The sequence below is a fragment of the Somniosus microcephalus genome, chromosome 7 (genome assembly GCF_052327205.1).
Source record: "Somniosus microcephalus isolate GS21.2 chromosome 7, FLI_Smic_1.0, whole genome shotgun sequence".
Taxonomy (NCBI): Eukaryota; Metazoa; Chordata; class Chondrichthyes; order Squaliformes; family Somniosidae; genus Somniosus; species Somniosus microcephalus.
The window spans coordinates 1,913,493-1,926,589 of NC_140993.1; the positions used below are offsets into that span (position 1 = coordinate 1,913,493).

Consider the following 13,097-nt stretch of genomic DNA (forward strand, 5'->3'; position numbering starts at 1 on the left):
CCTGCCCTGGGAGTGTTTGATGGGACAGTGTAGAGGGAGCTTTACTCTGTATCTAACCCGTGCTGTACCTGCCCGGGAGTGTTTGATGGGACAGTGTAGAGGGAGCTTTACTCTGTATCTAACCCGTGCTGTACCTGCCCTGGGAGTGTTTGATGGGACAGTGTCGAGGGAGCTTTACTCTGTATCTAACCCGTGCTGTACCTGCCCTGGGAGTGTTTGATGGGACAGTGTAGAGGGAGCTTTACTCTGTATCTAACCCGTGCTGTACCTGCCCTGGGAGTGTTTGATGGGATAATACAGAGGGAGCCTATTGCCCATGATGCACCCTCCAATTAATGCTCCGATGGTCCCAGCACTTGATCCCCCTGAAGATCCCTCCACTTATTGCCTCTGCTGCCCTTCCTGTTACAGGGAATAGACTTGTTTCAGAGCACAAAGGAGGGAGAGGTAATATCCTTGCCGTATCCCAAACACCATTCCCACAAACCGTCTCTCTCTGCCAAAGCAGGCGGGAGACTCACCGATATAAAGAGAGGGAAACTTGCTGGAGTGTAAAGCAAGAGGTAGAAATTGGGGTCTTTGAATAGTGGGATCTCGCATTCAGAGGATGGGAGGGAGAATTTATCAGTGGTAATTTTGGGAGTCCGTGCTCCCTGCCTGGAGTCTCAGTACGCGGGAGCAGGGTTGGAGACAGGACTGATTGTACAACCTGCGTTCATGCCCAGTGAGACTGCACACCAGGAGCAGAGCCTGGTCATGTGACTCTGTAATACCTAGAGTGGGAGGGGTTTGGGCTGCTTTGTGACATGGTCCCTGGCTCCTTTCTGATGTCAACTGGAGACGGTTTACGCCCCTGGTTACACAGCATCAGTGGGAGTCAGTGTGGGTGGAGCTGGACATGGCAGCTGACTCTGCCGGTGAGTCTGGCCCATATAAATAGGGGAAAGGAAAGAACAATTTAATAAAGTAAGTAATTCAACCTAATGTCATTAATTACAAATATATTCAAATTAAATCTAATCATAGTCACAAAAATTGTATTCCAATTACAGATTCTAGAATTAATATTAATCAGTTTTATGTTAAAGGATTCTTGGACTGAACAGTATCTGTGAAAAGTGGAGAGAGGAGTCGAATCACCGTCACACTAACTGGGACTGGATGGAGGTGGCTGGATTCACAGAGCCGATCAGCTGGGACTAAGACCCCTCCAGAGGTGAGAGTCTAACCAGCCAGAGGGAGCTGTCTGACAGCTGCCAGAAGACTCGGCCTTCGATGCGACAAGTTGACCCGAGCTTAACTCGTGTGTGAAGCTACCTGGGAGTGCTTGACACTTACATGTAGAGGGATTTTTATTCTGCATTCTTACTATGCATTACCTGAGCTGGCGTGAATCATCGGATAGTGTCAGTGGAGCTGTACGCTGCATTTAACACATGCTGGATCTGAGTTGGCTGTGTTTGGTGAACCAATTTAAAGAGAGCTTTACTCTGTATCTAACCTGTGCTGTACCTGCCCTGGGAGTGTTTGATGGGACAGTGTAGAGGGAGCTTTACTCTGTATCTGACCCGTGCCGTACCTGCCCTGGGAGTGTTTGATGGGACAGTGTAGAGGGAGCTTTACTCTGTATCTATCCCGTGCTGTACCTGCCCTGGGAGTGTTTGATGGGACAGTGTAGAGGGAGCTTTACTCTGTATCTAACCCGTGCTGTACCTGCCCTGGGAGTGTTTGATGGGGACAATGTAGAGGGAGCTTTACTCTGTATCTAATCCGTGCTGTACCTGCCCTGGGAGTGTTTGATGGGACAGTGTAGAGGGAGCTTTACGCTGTGTCTCACCTATGCTCCACCATTCAATAAGATCATGGCTGATCTGATCTTGGCCTCGACTTCACTTTTCTGCCTGTTCCCATAACCCTCGACTCCCCTGTAGTTCAAACAATTCAATGACTCAGCCTCCACAGCTCTCTGGGGTAGAGAATTCCAAAGATTCATGACACTCTGAGAAGAAATTCCTCCTCATCTCCGTCTTAAAAGGGCGACCCCTTATTCTGAAACTATGCCCCCAGTTCTAGATTCCCCCACGAGGGGAAACATCCTCTCAGTATCCACCCTGTCGAGCCCCCTCAGAATCTTATGTTTCAATAAGATCCCCTCTCATTCTTCTAAACTCCAATGAGTATAGGCCCAACCTGCTCAACCTTTCCTCATAAGACAACCCCTTCATCCCAGGAATCAACCTCGTGAACTTTCTCTAAACTGCCTCCAATGCAAGTATATCCCTCCTTAAATAAGGAGACCAAAACTGTACGCAGTACTCCAGGTGTGGTCTCACCAACGCCCTGTACAGTTGTAGCAAGACTTCCCTACTTTTAATCCCTCTTGCAATAAAGGCCAACATTCCATTTGCCTTCCTAATTAATTGCTGTACCTGCATGCTAACATTTTGTGTTTCATGTACGAGGACACCCAGACCCCTCTGTACCGCAGCGTTCTGTAGTCTCTCTCCATTTAAATAATATTTTGCTTTTCTATTCTTCCTACCAAAGTGGATAACCTCACATTTTCCCACATTATACTCCATCTGCCAAATTTTTGCCCACTCACTGAGCCTGTCTATATCCCTTTGCAACCTCTGTGTCCTCCTCACAACTTGCTTTCCCACCTATCTTTGTATCGTCAGCAAATTTGGCTACAGTACACTCGGTCCCTTCATCCAAGTCATTAATATAGATTGTAAATAGTTGGGGCCCCAGCACTGATCCCTGTGGCACCCCACTAGTTAGTTTGCTAACCTGAAAATGACCCATTTATCCCGACTCTCTTTTCTGTAAGTTAGCCAATGTTATCCATGCTAATATATTACACCCAACCCCGAGAGCTCTTATCTTGTGCAGTAACCTTTTAGTTGGCACCTTATCGAATGCCTTCTGGAAATCCAAATACACTACATCTACTGGTTCCCCTTTATCCACCCTGCTCGTTACATCCTCAAAGAACTCCAGCAAATTTGTCAAACATGATTTCCCTTTCATAAAACCAGGCTGACTCTGCTTGACTATATTATGATTTTCTAAATGCCCTGCTATCACTTCCTTAATGGGACAAGTTAAGAAACTAAAGATGACACTAGATGAAGTGTAAACGGAAATGGCAGCTGCCATGTGAGAGAGAGAAAAAATGAAAGAAAGAGATCGGGGCCGAGGTTATGGTCTGAAATTGTTGAACTCGATGTTGAGTCCAGAAGGCTGTAAAGTGCCTAATCGAAAGAGGAGGTGCTGTTCCTCGAGCTTACGTTGAGCTTCATTGGAACAGTGCAAGAGGCCAAGGACGGTGAGGTCAGAGTGGGAGTGGAGCGGAGAATTAGTGACAGGCGACCGGAAGCTCGGGGTCACCCTTACGGACTGAACAGAGGTGATCTGCAAAGCGGTCACCCAATCTGCGTTTGGTCTCCCCAATGTAGAGGAGAATTAAAGTGACAGACTAATTAATTGAATTTTTTGATGAAGTAACAGGGAGGATTGATGAAAGGAATGCAATGGATGTTGTCTACATGGATTTTAGGAAGGCGTTTGACAAAGTACCACATAGAAGGCTGGTTAACAGAATTGAGGCTCATGGAATAGGTGGGTCAGTGGCAGCTTGGATAAGGAATTGGCTTAAGGACAGAAAACAGTGAGTTGTGGTAAATGGCTGTTTTTCAAACTGGAGGATGGGAGACAGTGGTGTTCCCCAAGGGTCAGTGCTGGGGCCACTGCTTTTTTTGATAGATAGATAGATATCGATATAGTAGATGCATTGCTGGTCATCTTCCAAAATTCGATAGACTCTGGAACAGTTCCCATGGATTGGAGGGTAACTAATGTTACCCCACTATTCAAAAAAGGTGGAAGAGAGAAAACGGGGAATTACAGACCGGTAAGCCTGACATCGGTAGTGGGGAAAATGCTCGAGTCCATTATAAAAGATGTAATAGCAGAGCACTTGGAAAACAGTGACAGGATTGGACAAAGTCGACATGGATTTACAAAAGGTAAATCATGCTTGACTAATCTACTGGAATTTTTTGATGATGTAACTGGTGAAATAGATAAAGGAGAACCAGTGGATGTGACGTATTTGGACATTCAAAAGGCTTTCGATAAGGTCCCGCATAAGAGATTAGCGTGTAAAGTTAAGGCACATGGGATTGGCGGGCAAGGTATTGACTTGGATAGAGAACTGGTTGGCAGACAGAAGCAAAGAGTTGGAATAAACGGGTCTTTTTCTGAGTGGCAGGCAGTGACTAGTGGGGTACCGTAGGGATCGGTCCTTGGACCCCAGCTATTCACAATATAAATGATCTAGATGAGGGAACTAGATGTAATATCTCCAAGTTTGCAGACGACACAAAGCTGGGTGGGCGTGTGTTCTGTGAGGAGGATGCCGAGAAACTCCAGTATGATTTGGACAGGCTGGGTGATTGGGCAGAAGCATGGCAGATGCAGTATAACGTGGATAAATGCGAGGTTATCCACTTTGGTGTCAAAAACAGGAAGGTAGATTATTATTTTAAAAATTTGACACCGAGCCACATGAGGAGAAATTAGGGCAGGTGACCAAAAGCTTGGTCAAAGAGGTAGGTTTTAAGGAGCGCCTTAAAGGAGGAAAGAGAGGTAGCGAGGCGGAGAGGCTTAGGGAGGGAATTCCAAAGCTTAGGGCCCAGGCAACAGAAGGCACGGCCACCCAAGATTGAGCGATTAAAATCAGGGATGCTCAAGAGGGCAGAATTAGAGGAGCACAGATATCTCGGGGGTTGTGGGGCTGAAGGAGATTACAGAGATAGGGAAGGGGTGAGGCCATGGAGGGATTTGAAAACAAGGATGAGAATTTTGAAATCGAGGCGCTGCTTAACCAGGAGCCAATGTAGGTCAGCGAGCACAGGGGTGATGGGTGAACGGGACTTGGTGCGAGTTAGGACGCGGGCAGCCGAGATTTGGATGATCTCAAGTTCACGTAGGGTGGAATGTGGGAGGCCAGCCAGGAGTGTGTTGGAATAGTCAAGTCTAGAGGTAACAAAGGCCCGGGGGAGGGTTTCAGCAGCGGATGAGCTGAGGCAGGGGTGGAGACAAGCGATGTTACGGAGGTGGAAGTAGGCGGTCTTTGTTATACTGTGGATATGTGTTCGGAAGCTCATTTCAGGGTCAAATATGACACCAAGGTTGCGAACAGTGTGGTTCAGCCTCAGACAGATGTTGAGGAGAGGGATGGAGTCAGTGGCTCGGGAACGGAGTTCGTGGTGGGGACCGAAAACAATGGCTTCGGTCTTCCCAATATTTAATTGGAGAAAATTTTTGCTCATCCAGAACATATCAAGTAAAGCAGTGGTCCTAGATCCGACCCCTGGGGAATGCCACTGTGTACCTTCCTCCAGTCCGAAAAACAACCGTTCACCACTACCCTCTGTTTCCTGTCACTGGGCCAATTTCATATCCATGCAGCCACTGTCCCTTTTACTAATGGGCTTGCCAGAAAAGTTGAAGCCCATGGATGTGGCACTTTATCAAATGCCTTTTGGAAGTCCATGTACACCACATCATAGAAACATTGAAGATAGGAGCAGGAGTAGGCCATTTGGCCCCTCGAGCCTGCTCCGCCATTTAATGAGATCATGGCTGATCATCCAAATTCAGTTCCCTGTCCCTGCCTTCTCCCCATATCCCTTGATCCCTTTAGCCTTAAGAAATATATCTAACTCCTTCTTGAATATACTTAATGAATTGGCCTCAACTGCCTTCTGTGGTAGAGAATTCCACAGGTTCACCACTCTCTGGGTGAAGAAATTCCTCCTCATCTCTGTCCTAAATGGCTTACCCCTTATCCTTAGACTCCCCGACCATCGGAAACATCCTTCCTGCATCTAGTCTGTCTGGTCCTGTTAGAATTTTATAAGTTTCAATGAGATCCCCTCTCATTCATCTAAACTCTAGCAAATATAAGCCTAATTGACCCAATCTCTCCGCATACGTCATTCCTGCCATCCCAGGTATCAGTCTGGTGAATCTTCGCTGCACTCCCTCCATGGGAAGAACATTCTTCCTCAGATAAGGTGACCAAAAATGCACACAATATTCAAGGTGCGGTCTCACCAAGGCCCTGTACAACTGCAGCAAGACATCCTTGCTCCTGTACTCGAACCCTCTCGCTATGAAGGCCAACATACCATTTGCCTTCTTAACTGCCTGCTGCACCTGCATGCTTACCTTCAGCGACTGGTGCACAAGGGCACCCAGGTCTCGTTGCAGTTCCCCTTTTCCCAATCTATTGCCGTTCAGATAATAATCTGCCTTCCTGTTTTTGCCACCGAAGTGGATAACTTCGCATTTATCCACATACTGCATTTGCCATGCATCTGCCCAATCACCCAACCTGTCCAAATCATACTGGAGTTTCTCGGCATCCTCCTCACAGCACACACGCCCACCCAGCTTTGTGTCGTCTGCAAACTTGGAGATATTACATCTAGTTCCCTCGTCTAGATCATTAATATATATTGTGAATAGCTGGGGACTTAGCACCGATCCCTGTGGTACCCCACTAGTCACTGCCTGCCACTCGGAAAAAGACCCGTTTATTCCAACTCTTTGCTTCCTGTCTGCCAACCAGTTCTCTATTCAAGACAGTACCTTACCGCCAATCCCATGTGCTTTAACTTTACACGCTAATCTCTTATACAGGACCTTATCGAAAGCCTTCTGAAAGTCCAAATTCACCACATCCACTGGTTCTCTCATCTATTCTACCAGTTACATCCTCTAAAAATTCCAGTAGATTAATCAAGCATGATTTACCTTTTGTAAATCCATGTTGACTTTGTCCGATCCTGTCACTGTTTTCCAAGTGCTCTGCTGTTACATATTTTATAATGGACTCTAGCATTTTCCCCACTACCGATGTGAGACTTACATCAACCACATTGCCCTCACCAACCCTCTCCGTTACATCATTAAAAAACTCGATCAAGTTGGTTAAACACGGTTTGCCTTTAACAAATCCGTGCTGGCTTCCCTTAATTAATCCACAGTTGTCCAAGTGACTGTTAATTTTGTCCCTGATTTTTGTTTCTAAAAGCTTCCCCACTACCGAGGTTAAACTGACTGGCCCGTGGTTGCTGGGTTTGTCCTTACACCCTTTCTTGAACAAGGGTGTAACATTTGCAATTCTCCAGTCATCTGGCACCAACCCCATATCCAAGGAGGATTGGAAGATTATGGTCGGTACCTCTGCAATTTTCACCTTCTCTTCCCTCAGCGTCCTAGGATGCATCCCATCCGGTCCTGGTGATTTATCCACTTTAAGTACAGCCAGCCTTTCTGGTACCTTGTCTTTATCAAAATTTAGCCCATCCAGTATCTCCTCTACCTCCTCCTTCACTATGTCTATGACAGCATCTTCTTCCTTGGTGAAGACAAATGCAAAATACTCATTTAGTACCTCAGCCATACCCTCTGCCTCCATGCGTAGGTCTCCTTTTTGGTCCCTAATTGGCCCCACCCCTCCTCTTACTACCCGTTTACTATTTATATGCCTATAGAAGACTTTCGGATTTCTTTTTATGTTAGCTGCCAGTCTATCCTCATACTCTTTGTCCTTTCTTATTTCCTTTTTCACTTCCCCTCTGAACTTTCTGTATTCAGCCTGGTTCTCTCTTGTATTCTCAACCTGACATCTGTCATATGCCCCTTTTTTCTGCTTTATCTTACTCTCTATCTCTTTTGTCATCCAGGGAGCCCTGACTTTAGTTGCCCTACCTTTCCCCCTCGTGGGAATGTACCTCGACTGTACCTGAATCATCTCCTCTTTAAAGGCAGCCCATTGTTCGATGACAGTTTTGCCTGCCAATCTTTGATTCCAATTTACCCGGGCCAGCTCTGTTCTCATCCCACTGAAATTGGCCCTCCTCTAGTTAAGTATTTTGACTCTAGATTGCTCCCTGTCCTTTTCCAGAGCTAACCTATAAGAACATAAGAACATAAGAAATAGGAGCAGGAGTAGGCCAATCGGCCCCTCGAGCTTGCTCCGCCATTCAATAAGATCATGGCTGATCTGATCCTAACCGCCAATCTACTATCACTGAACCATCTCCTGAATCTAACAGAATTAGACTCACGAAATAGGAGCAGGATCAGGCTACACGGCTCCTGGGCCCGCTCCGCTACCCACAGGGCCATGACCGATCCGAACCTAGACTCATGTCCAAATTCCTGCCCGCTCCCCGTAACCCTTAATTCCCTTTACTTCTAGGAAACTGTCTATTTCTGTTTTAAATTTATGTAATGATGTAGCTTCTACAGCTTTTTGGGGCAGCATATTCCATGGACCTACCACCCTCTGAGTGAAGTAGTTCCTCCTCATCTCAGTTTTGAAAGAGCAGCCCCTTATTCTAAGACTATGCCCCCTAGTTCTAGTTTCACCCATCATCGGGAACATCCTCCCCGCATCCACCCGATCCAACCCCTTCACAATCTTATATGTTTCAATAAGATCGCCTCTCATTCTTCTGAACTCCAATGAGTAGAGTCCCAATCTACTCAACCTCTCCTCATATGTCCATCCCCTCATCCCCGGGATTAACCGAGTGAACCTTCTTTGTACTGACTCGAGAGCAAGTATGTCTTTTCTTAAGTATGGACACCAAAACTGTATGCAATATTCCAGGTGCGGTCTCACCAATACCTTGTACAACTGAAGCAATACCCCCCTATTTTTATATTCTATCCCCCTAGCAATGAAAGCCAACATTCCATTGGCCGCCTTAATCACTTGCTGCACCTGCATACTAACCTTTTGAGTTTCGTGCACCAGGACCCCCAGATCCCTTTGGACTTCAGTACTTTCCAGTTTCTTGCCATTAAGATAATAACTTGCTCTACGATTTTTCCTGCCAAAGTGCATAACCTCACACTTTCCAGTATTGTATTCCACCCGCCAAATCTCTGCCCACTTACTTAGCCTGTCTATGTCCCCTTGCAGGTTTTTTATGTCCTCCTCACTCACTACTTTCCCTCCCATCTTAGTATCACCTGCAAACTTTGATATGTTACACTCGGTCCCCTCCTCCAAATCGTTAATATAGATTGTAAAGAGTTGGGGACCCAGCACTGACCCCTGCGGAACACCACTAGTTACTGATTGCCAGTCTGAGAATGAACCATTTATCCCAACTCTCTGCCTTCTGTTAGATAGCCAATCCGCTATCCATGCCAGAATATTACCCCCAATCCCGTGATTTTTTTATCTTAAGCAATAATCTTTTGTGTGGCACCTTGTCAAATGCCTTTTGGAAGTCTAAATACACTACGTCCACTGGTTCCCCTTTATCCACCCATTATCTTACTTCCTCAAAGAACTCCAGCAAATTTGTCAAACATGACTTCCCCTTCATTAAACCATGCTGACTTTGTCCTATTAAATTATGATTATCCAAATGTCCTGTTACTGTCTCCTTAATAATGGACTCCAAAATTTTACCTACCACAGATGTTAGGCTAACCGGTCTATAGTTTCCAGCCTTCTGTCTACTGCCCTTTTTAAATAAGGGTGTTACATTAGCAGTTTTCCAGTCTGCCGGGACCTTTGCTGAGTCCAGGGAGTTTTGGAAAATTATTACCAATGCATCCACAATCCCTACTGCCACTTCCCTCAAGACCATAGGATGTAAGCCATCAGGTCCAGGTGATTTATCCGCCTTGAGTCCCATTATTTTACCGAATACCACTTCCTTCGTGATTTTGATCGTGTTTAGCTCCTCCCCCCCCTTTAGCCCCCTGTTTGTCCAGTGTTGGGATATTCTTAGTGTCCTCTGCTGTAAAGACTGATACAAAATATTCATTGTGTTTTTGCCATCTCCATATTTCCCACCATTAATTTCCCGGTCTCATCCTCTAAGGGACCAACATTTACTTTAGCCACCCTTTTTCTTTTTATATAACTATAAAAACTCTTACTATCTGTTTTTACATTTTTTGCTAATTTACTTTCATAATCTATCTTCCCTTTCTTAATCAATCTTTTTGTTATTTTTTGCTGTCTTTTAAAGTTTTCCCAATCCTCTATCCTCCCACTAGATTTGGCTACCTTATATGCCCTTGTTTTTAGTTGAATACTATCCTTAATTTCTTTACTTAGCCACAGATGGCTGTCTTTTCTTTTACACCCTTTTCTTCTCACTGGAATATATATTTTTTGGAAGTTGTAAAATAACTCTTTAAATGTACACCACTGATCATGTATCGTCTTACCCTTTAATCTATTTTCCCAATCCACTCTACTCAATTCCGCTCTCATACCTTCATAGTCTCCTTTATTCAAGTTTGGCACGCTTGTTTGAGATCCAACCTTCTCAACCTCTAATTGAATATGGAATTCAACCATGTTCTGGTCACTCATTCCAAGGGGATCCTTTACTAGGACATTTTTAATTAATCCTGTCTCGTTACACAGGACCAGATCTAAGGTTGCTTGCCACCTGGTCGGTTCAGTTATATACTGCTCAAGAAACCCATCCCTAATACACTCAATGAACTCATCCTCAAGGCAGCCCTGCCCAATTTGATTTGTCCAATTAATATGATAGTTAAAATCCCCCATAATTATAGACGTTCCCTTATTACAAGCCTCTACTATTTCCTGATTGATACTCCGTCCAACAGAGTTGCAACTGTTTGGAGGCCTATAGACTACGCCCACTCGTGTTTTTTTCCCCTTATTATTCCTTACCTCCACCCAAACTGTCTCATTATCCTGACCTTTTGACCCAATATCATTTCTCTGTATTACAGTGATTCCTTCCTTTATTAACATAGCCACCCCACCTCCCCTTCCTTCCTGCCTGTCCTTCCTGATCGTTAAATAACCTGGTATGTTTAATTACCAGGCATTGTCACCCTGCAGCCATGTTTCTGTAATGGCCACAAGATCATACCCATATGTAGTTATTTGTGCCATTAACTCGTCTATTTTGTTACGAATGCTACGTGCATTCAGATAGAGAACTTTCAAAGATGTTTTGTGACACTTAGTTCCTGTTTTTTCCATTTTTAGTACTTTACTTTTTGCTCCATACCTTCTGCCCCTTCCTGACACGCTCTGGTTTTTAATTTCCCCACTGCTACCTAAGTCTATGACCTTCTCTGTTGTCATTTCTATTATTTGCTCTCTAGGAACCTCCCCCCCCCACTAGTTAGTTTAAATCCCTCTCTACAGCCCTAGTTATATGATTTGCCAGGACTCTAGTCCCAGCACTGGCCAAGTGGAGCCCGTCCCAACGGAACAGCTCCCTCCTGCCCCAGTACTGGTGCCAGTGTCCCAGGAAGCAAAACCCATTTCTCCCACACCAGTCTTTGAGCCACGCATTTAACTCTCTAATTTTATTTGTCCTAGCCAAATTCGCTCGTGGCTCAGGTAATAATCCAGAGATTATTACCCTTGAGGTTCTGTTTTTTAATTTGACCCCTAGCTGCTCATACTCCTTTAACAGAACCGGCTTCCTAGTCCTATCTACGTCGTTTGTACCAACATGGACCACGACAACTGGATCCACCCCCTCCCACTGCAAGTTTCTTTCCAGTCCAGTGGAGATGTCCTTAACCCTGGCACCGGGTAGGCAACACAGCCTTCGGGATTCCCGCTCTTGACTGCAGAGAACCCTATCTATCCCCCTAATGATACTATCCCCTACCACTATAACATTTCTTTTTACTCCCTCCACTTGAATGGCCCCCTGTACCACGGTGCTGTGGCCAGGTTGCTCATCCTCCCTGCAGTCCCCGCTCCCGCCCTCACAGGGAGTAAGAACCTCGATCTTGCTGGACAAGAACAAGGGCTGCGTCTCCTTCAACACTACATCCTGGATCCCTGTACCTTCCTCACTCGTAGTCACACCGTCCTGTCCCTGACCATGGACTACATCTGCAGTAATGAACTTCATAGGTGTGACCATCTCCTGAAACAGTCCAGAAACTTCTCCCACTCCCTGATGTGTCGCAGTGTCTGAAGCTCGGTCTCGAGCTCCATAACATGGAACTTGAGTTCCTCTAGCAGCAAACACTTGTCGCAGATGTAATCACCGTGAGCCTCAATGGGGTTCACCGGCTCCCACATCTCGCAACAGTAACACATCACCTGCTCCATTCTATATAATTAATTAAATTTCTTATTATTAGTTATGTAGACCCTGCCCAGATATAGATGATAATGTCACACCACTATTCAAAGGACTTACCAACTTAAAGGTATAAAAGAGAAGAGAAGGAAGAAAACCAACCAACCAGCTGATCACCAACCTCCTCCTTGAATACTGTCTGTGGGGCCTGTTTGGTTGACTCATCTCGCTGCTCCGCCTCCGCAGTGTTGTCCAAGCCTGGGAGTGGGGAACAAAACAGAGCAAAAAACACACCCTCACCTCCCACTTATCCGAACTCTCCCACTTAGCAAAACTCCAGCACCACTTAATGCACAAGGCACTCCGTGCACTGCACTAGCCCCTCCCCTTTTATACCCGGATTCTACTTCCGGTTTAAACTGCCCAAGAGTTTAAAAAACCCTTAAAAAAGTTAACTTACTTCAAATAATTGACTTCTTAACACACTAAAATTCACAAAATACACTTAAATGATTTTTCTCCCACTTAGCAAAACTCCAGCACCACTCAATGCACAAGGCACAAGAACAATAGAGCAGTGATAATGGGGGACTTCAATTATCCTAATATAGGCTGGGATAGTAATAGTGTAAAGGGCAGAGAGGGGGAAGAATTTCTGAAGTGTGTTCAGGAGAACCTTCTTGATCAGTACGTTTCCGGCCCAACGAGGATGGAGGCATTGCTGGATCTGGTTCTGGGGAATGAGGTGCGTCAGGTGAATCAAGTTTCAGTAGGGGAACATTTCGGGAACACTGATCATAATATCATAAAAAGTGCGAGTCAGCAGAGCGTGCTGAGTTTGGGTAAGTGTGAGTTAGGGTAAGTGGGGTGTTAGGTGCTCTTTTCAAACTTTAACTCTGTGGGTTGCAGTTAATAAGGCCTTTCTGGTGCAGAGTGACGGTTGGTAAACCATCTAAC

General features: G+C 45.4%; 1 protein-coding gene across 1 annotated transcript in view; it reads left to right on the forward strand.

Annotated features, from left to right (window-relative positions):
- Window positions 1–1,044: 1,044 nt before the first annotated feature.
- Window positions 1,045–13,097, forward strand: part of LOC147114454 (uncharacterized) — a 240,950-nt gene continuing 228,897 nt past the window's right edge. The window contains exon 1 of the mRNA XM_085993919.1: window positions 1,045–1,216. The gene's annotated coding sequence lies outside the window, so the exon portion shown is untranslated. The remainder of the gene's footprint in view (window positions 1,217–13,097) is intronic.